Source organism: Geotrypetes seraphini, chromosome 16 (genome assembly GCF_902459505.1).
Source record: "Geotrypetes seraphini chromosome 16, aGeoSer1.1, whole genome shotgun sequence".
Lineage (NCBI taxonomy): Eukaryota > Metazoa > Chordata > Amphibia > Gymnophiona > Dermophiidae > Geotrypetes > Geotrypetes seraphini.
In genome coordinates this window covers 1268290-1281401 of record NC_047099.1, presented here as the reverse complement: position 1 = coordinate 1281401, position 13112 = coordinate 1268290, and positions in this window count along the sequence as shown.

Genomic DNA, 13112 nt, shown 5'->3' with positions numbered 1-13112 from the left:
ATTTATTTAAACATTTATATACTGTATATTAACTATATGGTTTACAAAAATTACGATCATAACGAGTTAAACACCACATCTAGACACATTTCAGAACAGCTCTCATTAAAAAACTAACACAGCAAAGTGCCAACAAACAATTGATTTTTCAGCATTTTCTTAAAGAAAGACCAAAAGTAAAAGCACACATCTGAGCCTAGCAGTTTTTGCGAGGCTTATACCAATGTGTGCGAACTCTTCAGCTTTTGTCTGGGCATGTGCACAAGAGCCATCCTTTACCCGGAAACCTTTGTGTTCTGGTATCAGGCATGTTCCTCCCCCCATTAGTTTTATGCAAGTTTTCCATGCATAAAATCTGCATATATTTTGCTTTGCATCTTGTACAGTGCTATGTTACACACTCAACCACAAGCCTTTGTGCATGAACCCCATAGAGTGGAAAACCTCAGCTGATATAATAATAATAATAACTTTATTTTTGTATACCGCAATACCACAAAACAGTTCAGAGCGGTTTACAGGAGAAGAGGCTTTACATATATAGCGAAGATACAGAGAGTTCGTTAACAAGTGTATAATGTAACCAGTAGCAATTACAAAATAATCCAGTAACAATTACAAGGGAGTGCAGAAAGGGGATAGGAAAATCCGGGGGAGATGGGTATATAGGTGAGAAGGGAGAGGAAAGGGAGGGAAGGAAGGGAGGCAGGGTCGAGTTTAGTAGATTGGGAGGGAGGGAAACATAGAAATTGACGGCAGATAAAGGCCACGGCCCATCCAGTCTGCCCACCCTAATGACCCTCCCCTGCCTTTACCCTGCGAATAGATCCCACGTTTCAATCCCATTTGGCCTTAAAATCAGGCACGCTGCTAGCCTCAATCACCTGAAGTGGAAGACCATTCCAGCGATCAACCACCCTTTCGGTGAAAAAGAATTTCCTGGTGTCACCGCGCAGTTTCCCGCCTCTGATTTTCCACGGATGTCCTCTTGTTGCCGTGGGACCCAAGTATATGATGTTACAGTAATCCAGGGTGCTTAAGATTAGGGATTGGACCAGCAATCTGAAGGTGAGGAAATCAAAGTAGTGTTTGATAGAACAGAGTTTCCAAAGGGTGGAAAAGCATTTTTTGATCTGGGCATTGGTATGGTCTTCAAAGGTGAGGCAGCGGTCCAGGATGACTCCAAGAATTTTAATGGTAGAATTGATTGGATACGTTAGCCCGTTAAGTTGCAGGGTGGTGGTCGTTAGTTTGTGGTTGGGACTTGCAAGGAAAAACGTGTTTTTTTTCTGGATTTAGTTTCAGTTTGACGCGTGTGGTCCAGTGTTCAACCATGGTGAGGACAGTTGAGATGTGTTGTTCTGTCTCTTGTGACAGTGAGGTAATAGGGATGATGATTGTAATGCCATCTGCATAAATGTAGGATTTCAGGTTTCAGTTTGATAACATGTGTCCCAGTGATGCCATGTAGATATTGAACAGAGAAGGAGATAGGGGGGAGCCTTGGGGAACTCCACAGGGGTTGCACCAGGTATGGGAGAAGGTTCCGTTGTTGTGGACTTGGTAGGTGCGGTTTTTTAGGAAGCCTGTGAGCCAAGTTAGTACCTGTCCGGAAATGCCAATGGAGTCGAGGCAGCTAAGCAGTATGTCATGGTCTACTAGGTTGAATGCACTGCTGAGGTCAAACTGGAGTAGCAGTGCGCTGTTTCCCAGTGAGAATAGTTGGAGGAGGTGATCGGTTAATGAGGCTAGAACGGTTTCTGTACTGTAGTTGGTGCGGAATCCTGACTGGGAATCGTGAAGGATGTTAAATTTCTCTAGGTAAGACATGAGGTTATGATTGACAAGACCTTCCATAATTTTGAGGAAGAGAGGAATATTGGCAATAGGTCTGTAGTTGGCGGCTGCAGAGGGTGGTTCTTTGGGATTTTTGATTATTGGAGACACGAGGATGTGGCCGAGTTCCAGCGGGAAGTAGTTGGTAGACAAGCAGAGAGTGACCCAGTTGAAGGGGAGGGGGCAGTTTTCATGATGGATGGAGGGCAGTTATCTAGTAGGCAGTTGGATTTGGAATATTTTGAGTATAGCTTGAGGAATAGGTTCCAATCTGGGTTATTGAAACGAGACCAGGTCATGTCGGCCATTGAACCATCGTTTTCTGGGGTAGGTAGATGGATAGATGGGTAAGTGCAAGATGTTGCGAGAGATGCTTTCAAGTTAAGAATTTTGTTTGCGAAGTGGTCGGCTAGATTTGTCGGGGAGGGTGGTAGTTCTGTGGGGGAGCTTGGTAGTTCTGTGGGGGAGCTTTTATGTGGGTTGGTGTCAAATAAGGAGTTAACTAGTCTGAAGAGTTTTTTGCTGTTCAGGGATGGGGTGTTGTTAGATTGGGAGTAATATTTGTAGCGCTTTTCTTTGATCATTCTTTTGCATTCTGTAACTTTTATTCGCCAGGAGTGTCTGTCAGTGTTTGTGCCTGATTTGCACCAGGTTCTTTCCAGTTTGCGTACTTCTCGTTTCAGGGTGAGTAGGTCGGCATCAAACTAGTTGGCAGATGAGCGGAGTTTTTTCTTGCATAGTTTCAGTGGAGCAATGTCGTTTAGGACCTGATTGCTGAAATTGTTCCAACCTGAGATGAAATTAGGGTCTAGGTCTGGGATGGATGGGTTGTAGTGGGACCAGAATTCTTCTGGGTTTAGTTGGCCTCTAGTCCATATTGTTTTTTCTTTGTGGATGGTTCATTTTTTTTTTTTTTTTTAAATCTTTATTCCTTTTTATTTCTTTCAACAAGTGTACAGTATTATTACAATTAATTTACATAACACACTTGGCATTCTTAAATAATATTATTATACATGTTTTTATTCCCCCCCACCTCCCACCCTTTTCCATATCAATAAAATATTCCTTCCAAATTTATATATAATTATACATCCCTTTTTGATAATACAATTAATCTGACATGTGGATGGTTCTTGGTTGCTTTTTGTTTTGTTTTTTAAGCCAGTGTAATTTGAAATTGCATCGGAGGTGGTCTGACCAAGGGATGGTGGTCCAGTTTTCTTCTTTAAAGCTTATGCTGGGGATGGTAGGGGTATTGGGGAGGAAATAGATCAGGTCTAAGTGATGACCTTTAGCATGGGTTTTAGTAGGGGGTGGTTTAGAGAAACCTAGGGATGTTAGGAAGGAGAGGAGATCTGCCACGTTAGAATTCTCTTCCTGTTCAAGGTGTAGATTGACATCGCCTGCGAGAAGATTGTGAGTGCCCGCGACGGAGTTTGTGAGGAGGAATTTGTAGAGATCTTCTTTGGCTTGGTTCCATTTGTTGGGGGGTGTAGAATAGTGTAATGGTTAGATTATCTTTATAGTCAGCTTTGGAGATTTTGCAGGAGAGTTTAATGGAAGTTATTCTATAGTTTTAGATGTAAATGATGGGATTCCAGTTATTGATGTGGTAAATGGTCACCTTCATATGTAAATGATCTCTTACAGAATGCTGACTAGCAGAAACTATGTGCAATGTTCAGATATCAGATCACAGGCAAAATGCACAAATCCTTGATTAAAAATAATTTGAGCATACCTGGTTAGATCGCCTACACTTTACATCTTATGAACTCCAGAAGGACGCTCTCTATGGCCTGATGCAAGTAGTATGATGAGTCTTAGTAGTAAACCTGAGATTGATCTTACTCCACATAGCCTGGCTTAGGAGTGGCATTCATTACTGTCATGGCATGTGAAAAATTAACCCACAAGGAAAGCGGCATCAGATGAAACAGATGCTCCATCTCATCAACCAAGTCATAACACTTCCATCTAAAAGCCATAGCAGGTTTGCAGGGTGTGGTGTTGGGGTGCTCTAGGATGATGCAACTGCAGAAGCCACATGAAGCTCCCCAAATTTCTCTCCACACTGAGCAGCAGAAAGTATTTGCCACCAGCAACAGAGCAAAACCCAGGGATGGAGCTGCATCTTTCATATCCCAAATATTGCGGGGAGGGGGGGGAGATAAACCTTTCCAAATAACAGCTGGAATGTTTAAAACACAAATTAGCAGGCAGGTATTTCCTTTTACCACAGTTGTGACCTTAGACTCAGGAGAATCTCTGAAAATTGAGTTTTCCTTGCTAATATTGGGTATTTTTATTGATTCATCTCTTACATTTAAACATCAGCTAAATTCTCTCGTTAAAAAGTGTTTTTTCAGCCTCCGTATCATGAGAAGAATGAGAGCGCTCTTTCATCAGCAACACTTCTCTGCATTGTTTCATTCCATTATCTTGTCAAGGTTGGATTATTGCAACTCAATGTACCTGGGTCTCTCAAAGGTCAGTCTGCAGAGACTTCAATTGATACAGAGTACCACTGCCAAGCTCATTTTTGATGAGTAAATCGATCACGTAACCCCATTGCTCAAGGAATTACATTGGCTTCCAGTGTATCTTAGAGTTCAATTTAAGTGCGTTTGTATTGCATTCAAAATTCTCTTTGGCATCTTTATTACTTTGGTTCCTTTAGATTGGAATGTACACAGATCTCATCTTGCTAGGAGTTCAAATAAATTAAAACTTACATTTCCTTCCCTTAGGGGTAATCAAGAGATTCAGCCACTCTTTCATTTTCAAACTAACTGAGCTCTGGAATGAGTTACCGCTTTCACTTAGAAGCCTCTACCCCTTTGTTTTATTTCCAAAAGCTCTGAAAACTTTCTTGTTTACTAAACACTTTAGAAACTAAGCCATTCTAGATTACATTCTTCTTCTATATTGTAAACCGAGTTGAGCACCTTTTGGTTGAAAACCTGGTCTATAAAATTAAGTTTAGTTTTAGTTTGGATGTTTGCAAATCTCAATATCAAGTTATTTGCCTACTGGTAGCTCTTTAGGGTGAATCAAACAATAAAATGTGTGTCTAATTTTATTCTGTTCCAGCCAGAGTAAGTTTATCATCCATCCACCGATGTTCAGCTCAAAGCCAAGTGTACCAATCCCAGTACTAGTGGCTTGTAGAGCAGATCTCTGTGATGTTAGGGGAGTGAATATCAGACTATGCATGGAAGATGAATCATCTGTACACAGAATGGTTAAAGTCTTTAGGAATGAAAAACCTTCCACTTCAATCCCCTCACTCCTCCACCTCCCCAACAAAGATTCTGTGAGCTACGTGCCATCTTGTGTTCACTGTGAAGAACTGCATGCATAGTACAGAACCACAGAACCTTTCCCAATAGTTTCAAGTTTATTTAAAATTTCTTATACCGCCTAATCAGGCTTGTAAGCGGTGTACAGTAATCATAAAACATACATTGACTAAAATACAAACTTAAAATTACAAGGGATCTTTTAGGGTAGCCAATACATTCAGAGATGTTTAAAATTTGAACAAACAGGAACGAAAGGTAAAAAGGTGAGAACTACAATATTCTGAGAAAAAGGTGACAGATAGGGGAAGAACATTAGGAAGGGTTGCTTTGGGGGAAAACAACATAGGCTCATCCTTATAAGGGCAGTTAGGTTTCAAAGGCATCCAAAAATAAGAATGTTTTTAGCTTTGTTTTGAATTGATTTAGCAATGATTCTTCGCATCAATAGGTAGGGATGGAATGCTATAGAGTGGGAGATGTTTGATCTCATAGTATTGATGTACTTCAAAGACGGAATTGACAGAAGGTTCTGAGTCAAGGATCGAAGAGTCTTAGAGGGGTTATATGGAATAAGAAAACTGTCAATGAATTCAGACTGGTTATTCTGTCGGGTTTTGAATGTTAGTAAAATAATTTTATAGCCGATTCTGCCTTCTACCAGTAACCAGTATGCTTTGTACAAGAGGGGAGTGACGTGATCATATTTTTTTGCATTAAATATAATTTTTATTGCAGTATTCTGTACTATACAAGGCAAAATGTTGTATGTAAAAGATCACTAACAGGTCTTTGACCTGGAGGGCTGCCGCGGGAGCGGGCTGCTGGGCACGATGGACCTATGGTCTGACTCAGCAGAGGCGGTGCTTATGTTCTTATGTCTTATTTCCTTTTTTGTTATGCCATTGTAGAGGGCATTGCAGTAGTCTATGCAAGAAATCACCAGAGAGTGGATCAATGTTCTTAAGGTTCAAGCAATTTAGAAAGAGATCTGATCATTCGTAGATGGTAGAAACTGCCCTAGACCACTGTACTGATGTGAAGGTGATAATTGAATTTGTTATCAAAGGTAACTCCTAAAAATTTTAAAGACAATACCACTTTGATAGATAAAGATTTGAATTTTAGAGGAGCCCATAGGGACAATCCCTCTTTGATGGGAAAAATCATTAGTTTGGACTTTTCAATATTGAGGGACAACATGTTGGAATCTAGCCATGACTTAATCTTTTCCAATTTTAGGTTTATAGTTATCACCTCGTCTGAGTTGTTTAGATTGATAGGATGAATTAGTTGGACATCATCTGCATAAGCGAACATTGTGAAACCAATAGATTGTCCTAGAGTTAACAAAGGGGCCAGGAAGATATTAAAAAATAAAGGTGATAGAATACAATATAATCAAAGAAAATGACAGCAGATAAAGACCATACAACCTATCCAGTCTGCCCTCCATCTCTTAAATACTACACTACCTTTCTCTTCCTCAAAGATCATCTGTGCTTGCCCTGCTTTCTTAATTTCATATACTGTCTTCATATTCACCATCTCCACTGGTGAGCATTCCACCAGCCTTTCCATGTGCCCTTCTGATCTTATGGGGCTCTTCATTAACCCATGTTAACATTAACATGACATATTAGGGTGGCTGGTGTTAGTCCACTTGAATGTATTAAAAATGATCCCAAAAAACCCCTATAACAATATGAAAAAAAATCACTTATTTTTCTGTCTTTATGTATTTACCTACTCTTTTTAAACTAACACAAGCTTAATACACACATTATCTACTACAGGTTATACATTTCCAATGGGATTTAGTCACTAAATAATACTGATGTTACTGCAGGGCAGTGAACAGTTATAAAACACAAGATTGCTTTCTTAATCTGTGATGACCTTTGTTATCTGGCTTGCATTGCTTATCATATCATATTCACTGAGTATAGAAACATAGAAAGTGACGGCAGATAAGGGCCAAGGCCCATCAAGTCTGCCCACACCAATGACCCTCCCCTACCTCCCTTTGCGAAGAGATCCCACCTTTCGATCCCATTTAGCTTTAAAATCAGGCACACTGCTGGCCTCAATCACCTGCATCGGAAGACCATTCCATCGATCCACCACCCTCTCGGTGAAGAAGTATTTCCTGGTGTCGCCATGCAATGTCCCTCCCCTGATTTTCCATGGATGCCCTCGTGTTGACGTGGGTTCCTTGAAGAAGAAGATATCCTCCCCCACCTCGATACGGCGCGTGAGGTACTTGAATGTCTCGATCATGTCCCCCCTCTCCCTGCGTTCCTCTAGGGAGTAGAGCTACAATTTATTCAGCCGTTCCTCATACGGGAGATCCTTGAGCCCCGTGACCATCCGTGTGGCCATTCGCTGGACCGATTCAAGTCTCAGCACATCTTTGCGGTAATGTGGTCTCCAGAATTGTACACAGTATTCCAGATGGGGTCTCACCATGGACCTATATAATGGCATTATGACTTCGGGCTTACGGCTAACGAAACTCCTTCGTATGCAACCCATGATTTGTCTGGCTTTAGATGAAGCTTTCTCCACCTGAGTTGCAGTCTTCATGTCCTCACTGATGATTACCCCTAAGTCTCATTCCGCTACAGTTCTCTCTAGGATCTCACCATTAAGAGTGTAAGTCTTACATGGATTTTTGTTGCCAAGGTGCATGACCTTGCATTTTTTGGCATTGAAGTTTAGTTGCCAGGTCCTGGACCAATTCTCCAGTAGGAGGAGGTCGTGTGCCATACTATCGGTCTTGCATGGTCATGCAGTATGGTCATGCATTTGATACACTGCCTTTCTATGCAGGTACTTTCGCTGTCCCTAGTAGACTCACAATCTAAGATTTTGTATCTGGGACAATGGGGGAGTAAGGTAATGTGCCCAGGGGTCACAAGGAAATGCAATGGGAATTGAAGCTGACTTTCAGTCCACTGCATTAACCATAAGGTTAGTCCTCCATGCCTCATCCTAGTTACAAAACTGTCCATTTTTGTTATCTCGATATTTCTAGTCAGATTCTTTTCACATAAAAATGACAGCCAAGATTTTTATAGCTATTTTTGAGAAAGGTTTGGACAATTTCCTGGAGGAAAAGTCCATAGTCTGTTATTGAGAAAGACATGGGAGAAGCTACTGCTTGCCCTGGATCGGTAGCATGGACTGTTGCTACCATTTGGAGTTCCGGATTATTGCTATTCTTTGAGAAACTGCATGGAATCTTGATATTCTTTGGGGTTCTGGAATCTTTTGTTTGGGATTCTGGAATGTTGCTACTCCTTGGGTTTTGGCCAGGTACTAAGGACCTGGATTGGCCACCATGAGAACAGGCTTCTAGACCAGTAAGACTATTATGTTTCAAGTTTATTTAAAATTTCTTATACCGCCTAATCGGCTTCTAGGCGGTGTACAAATTCGTAAAAGCATACATTGGCTAAAATAGAGATTTAAGATTACAGGGCATCTCTAGGGACGACAATAACATTCCGAGTCATAATACCATGACAAACGGGGACAAAAGGTAAATAGGCCAGAACTACAATTTTCATGGTAAAATATAACGTTTAGGGGAAAAACAATAGGAGGGGAACTGTGGGTAAAATCATTCTAGATCGCCTTTAAAAGGGCAGTTAGATCTCAAAGGCATCAAGAAAAAGAAATGTGTTTAGCTTTGTCTTGAAATGGTTAAGAATTGATTCTTCGTGTAAGTAAGTCAGGATACTATTCCAAAGAGGGAGCACTCACGGAAAAAATGGTAGACCTCATAAAGCTGGGTAAATATATGAACCAACTCACTCAACCCCCTCCTATATCAACAGCCTTCTTATCCCATACGCTCCCTTCCTATTCCCTTTGCTCCCTACTGGCACTTCTCTCCCTTCCTCATCTCCGTTTTGAGTATCTCCAGAGAAACTATGGAATCACCGCTCAGGACACACCTCTTTTCTGAGACCTTTGGTCTCACTGCTCCATAAACACTCTTTACCATAACTCTTGTCTTTTCTATGCAATTTCTAGGTTGCCTTTCCTTTGTAGTATTCTTACATTTGTTAACTTCATTGACGTTATTAGTGGCAAACTTGTAGTATATCAAGCTGTGTGTATAAAGAGCTATAAATAAATACATAACTGCAAACATAGCAACTGAACCACAGAACATTACAGGAAGCTGTGGAATAATTATCATGCTTTTGGGTGGTTTATCAGATATACTGAAATGAAAGACATGCTTGTTTTGGGAATGTAAGATCTTTGAAGTTAAACTCTTTTAAAATGTCCTTTTAGTTTTCTAGTATTTAGTATTCTGACCATAAGTCATTGATCAGTACTCTGGTCCCGAAAAGTGCTCCCCCTCAGAGATATCACCGTTGTCTGCTTTGAGGCATCTGATCCTAAGCCTGTGTGAATTTAGTCTTTAACATCTGGCCAGTTTCCTTGTGGTCGCATCAGTCTTCACAATTTGTTCATTGAGTATTTAATACTGCTGGGAGATGAGAGACTGATATGCACGTACCTTGGGGTGATAGTGTCTGAAGATCTAAAGGCGAAAAAACAGTGACAAGGCGGTGACTGCTTCCAGAAGGATGCTGGGCTGTATAAAGAGAAGCATAGCCAGTAGAAAGAAGGTGTTGATGCCCCTGTATTGGTCATTGATGAGGCCCCACTTGGAGTATTGTGTTCAGTTTTGGAGACCATATCTGGCGAAGGACGTAAGACTTGAAGCGATCCAGAGGAGGGCGACGAAAATGATAGGCTTGCACCAGAAGATAAGAACATAAGAAGTTGCCTCCACTGGGTCAGACCAGAGGTCCATTCCGCCCAGCAGTCCGTACCCGTGGCGGCCCATCAGGTCTATGACCTTTCATGTGTACCTTGACTTAGCCCTATAATCCCCTTTTTCTTCTATCTATACTCTTCCTAACCTATTTCTACTTGTATCTATACCTCTCAATCCCCCTATCCTTTAAGAATTTATCCAATCCTTCTTTGAATCCCCGTAGCGTACTCTGCCCTATCACAACCTCCGGAAGCGCGTTCCATGTGTCCACCACCCTCTGAGTGAAGAACTTCCTGACATTGGTTCTAAACTTGTCCCCTTTCAGTTTCTCCGAGTGCCCCCTTATACTTGTGGTTCCCCACAGTCTGAAGAATCTGTCCCTGTCTACCTTCTCTATGCTTTTCATAATTTTGAAAGTTTCTATCATGTGTCCTGTAAGTCTCCGCTTTTCCAGGGAGAAAAGCCCCAGCTTTTCTAACTTGTCAGCGTATGAAAAGTTTTCCATGCCTCTTACCATCTTCGTCGCTCTTCTCTGGACCCTTTCAAACATCGCCATGTCCTTCTTGAGGTACGGCGACCAATACTGGGCACAGTACTCCAAATGCGGGCGCACCATTGCACGATACAGCGGCATGATGACTTCCTTCGTCCTGGTCGTGAAACCCTTCTTAATGATACCCAACATTCTGTTTGCTTTCTTTGAGGCTGCCGCACACTGTGCCGATGTTTTCATTGTTGTATCCACCAGCACACCCAAGTCTTTCTCAAGGTTGCTTTCCCCTAGCAATGATCCCCCCATTGTGTAGCTGAACATCGGGTTCTTTTTCCCTATTTGCATGACCTTGCATTTCTCTATATTGAAGCGCATTTGCCACTTTTTTGCCCACTCTTCCAGTTTCTTTAGATCCCTTTGCAGGTCTTCACATTCTTCCGTGGTTCTAACCCTGCTGCAGAGTTTGGTGTCATCTGCAAATTTGATAACTTCACAGTTCGTCCCCGTTTCCAGATCATTTATAAATATATTGAACAGCAGCGGTCCCAGCACCGACCCCTGCGGAACACCACTCGTGACCCACTGCCAGTCCGAGTATTGGCCTTTTACACCAACCCTTTGCTTTCTTTCTGCCAACCATTGTTTAATCCAGTGTTTTTCAACCTTTTTTGGGCAAAGGCACACTTGTTTCATGAAAAAAATCACGAGGCACACCACCATTAGAAAATGTTAAAAAATTTAACTCTCTGCCTATATTGACTATATATAAAGTAATTCTCTTGAATAGGAATCAAATAAACACAAAGAAAGTATTTTATAATTACTTTATTACGAAATAAAAATTATAAAATACTTTATTCAGTGCGAAACCTGGGCCTGTTTGGCTGAACACAAAGCTGATATTCTGGCTGGAATCGAAGAAAGACACACACGTAGCTCTTCGTCAACAGCTCTCAGTCTCTCTCTGTATTTGGATTTTATAGCATACAAAAATAGACAAATATACCCTCCATCCTTTTTATTAAACCACAATAGCAGTTTTTAGCGCAGGGAGCTGCGCTGAATGCCCAGCGCTGCTCTTGACGCTCATAGGCTCCCTGCGCTAAAAACCACTATTGCGGTTTAGTAAAAGGTGACCATATTGTAAAATATAGACAGCAGATATAAATTCAGAACTGTGCATAGTAAGTGAAGGGAAGTTTTCATCTCTGGGAATTTACCCAGTTAACTATTAAGTTATTTGGGCAAATTCCTTTGAAAACTGTGGTAATACTGCCTCCACTTTGCTAAATTTAAAATAAAATCATTTTTCCTACCTTGTCTGGTGATTTCTGGTTGCACTTTCTTCTTCTGACTGTGCATCCAATCTTTCTTCCCTTCTATCAGCCTGTATGCTTTCTCTCCTCCACACCTCATTCCCTCCCCCAACTTTTTCTTCCTCTCTCCCTGACCTTTCTTTCTTTTTTTCTGTTTCTCTTCTTTCCTTCTGTTTCCCTGCCTGCCCCCTTTCTTTCTTTCTCCCTGCCGTTCCCCAAGCCACTGCCGCTGCCATCGGGGAACAGGACCCACCAATGGATAACAGGCCCCAAAGCCGACGCCGACGCATGCTCTCCCTGACGTCAATTCTACAATCGGAAAGGAAGTTCCGCCCAGCCAGGCAGCGATTGGCTGGCTCGAACTTCCTCTCCGACTGTAGAATTGACGTCGGGGAGAAGAAGACTTATCGGCTCGATAGATTAGATCGCCAAGACAAAGTGAGTCCTGGGTGATCGACTCACTTTGCCTTGGCGAGCTACTGGCGCCCCTGCCTCGGGCCCCCTGTCAGCTCCGGGCCCGGCGGCCCTGCGGCACACCAGGCAACATCTCGCGGCACACTAGTGTGCCGCGGAACAGCGGTTCAAAAACACTGGTTTAATCCATCGGTATACATCCCCTCTCACCCCATGGTTCCACAGCTTCCTAAGTAGCCACTCGTGGGGTGTTTGAGATGTTTGAGGAGAGACTGGAAGCCCTGAATATGTATATCCTAGAGCAGGGATCTCAAAGTCCCTCCTTGAGGGCCACAATCCAGTCGGGTTTTCAGGATTTCCCCAATGAATATGCATTGAAAGCAGTGCATGCACATAGATCTCATGCATATTCATTGGGGAAATCTTGAAAACCGACTGGATTGCGCACCTCAAGGAGGGACTTTGAGACCCCTGCCCTAGAGAAAAGGAGGGACAGGGGAGATATGATTCAGACGTTCAAATACTTGAAGGGTATTAACGTAGAACAAAATCTTTTCCAGAGAAAGCAAAATGGTAAAACCAGAGGACATAATTTGAGGTTGAGGGGTGGTAGATTCAAGAGCAATGTTAGAAAATTCTACTTTACGGAGAGGGTGGTGGATGCCTGGAATGTACTCCCGAGAGAGATGGTGGAGAGGAAAATGGTGATGGAGTTCAAAAAAGCGTGGGATGAACACAGAGGATCTAGAATCAGAAAATAATTGTAAATATTGAAGAACTAAGTCCAGTACTGGGCAGACTTGCACGGTCTGTATCTGTATATGGCCATTTGAACATAACATAAGAATTGCTGCTGCTGGGTCAGACCCGTGGTCCATCATGCCCAGCAGTTCGCTCACGCGGCGTCCCTCTGGTCAAAGACCAGCGCCCTGAGACCTGTTTACGTT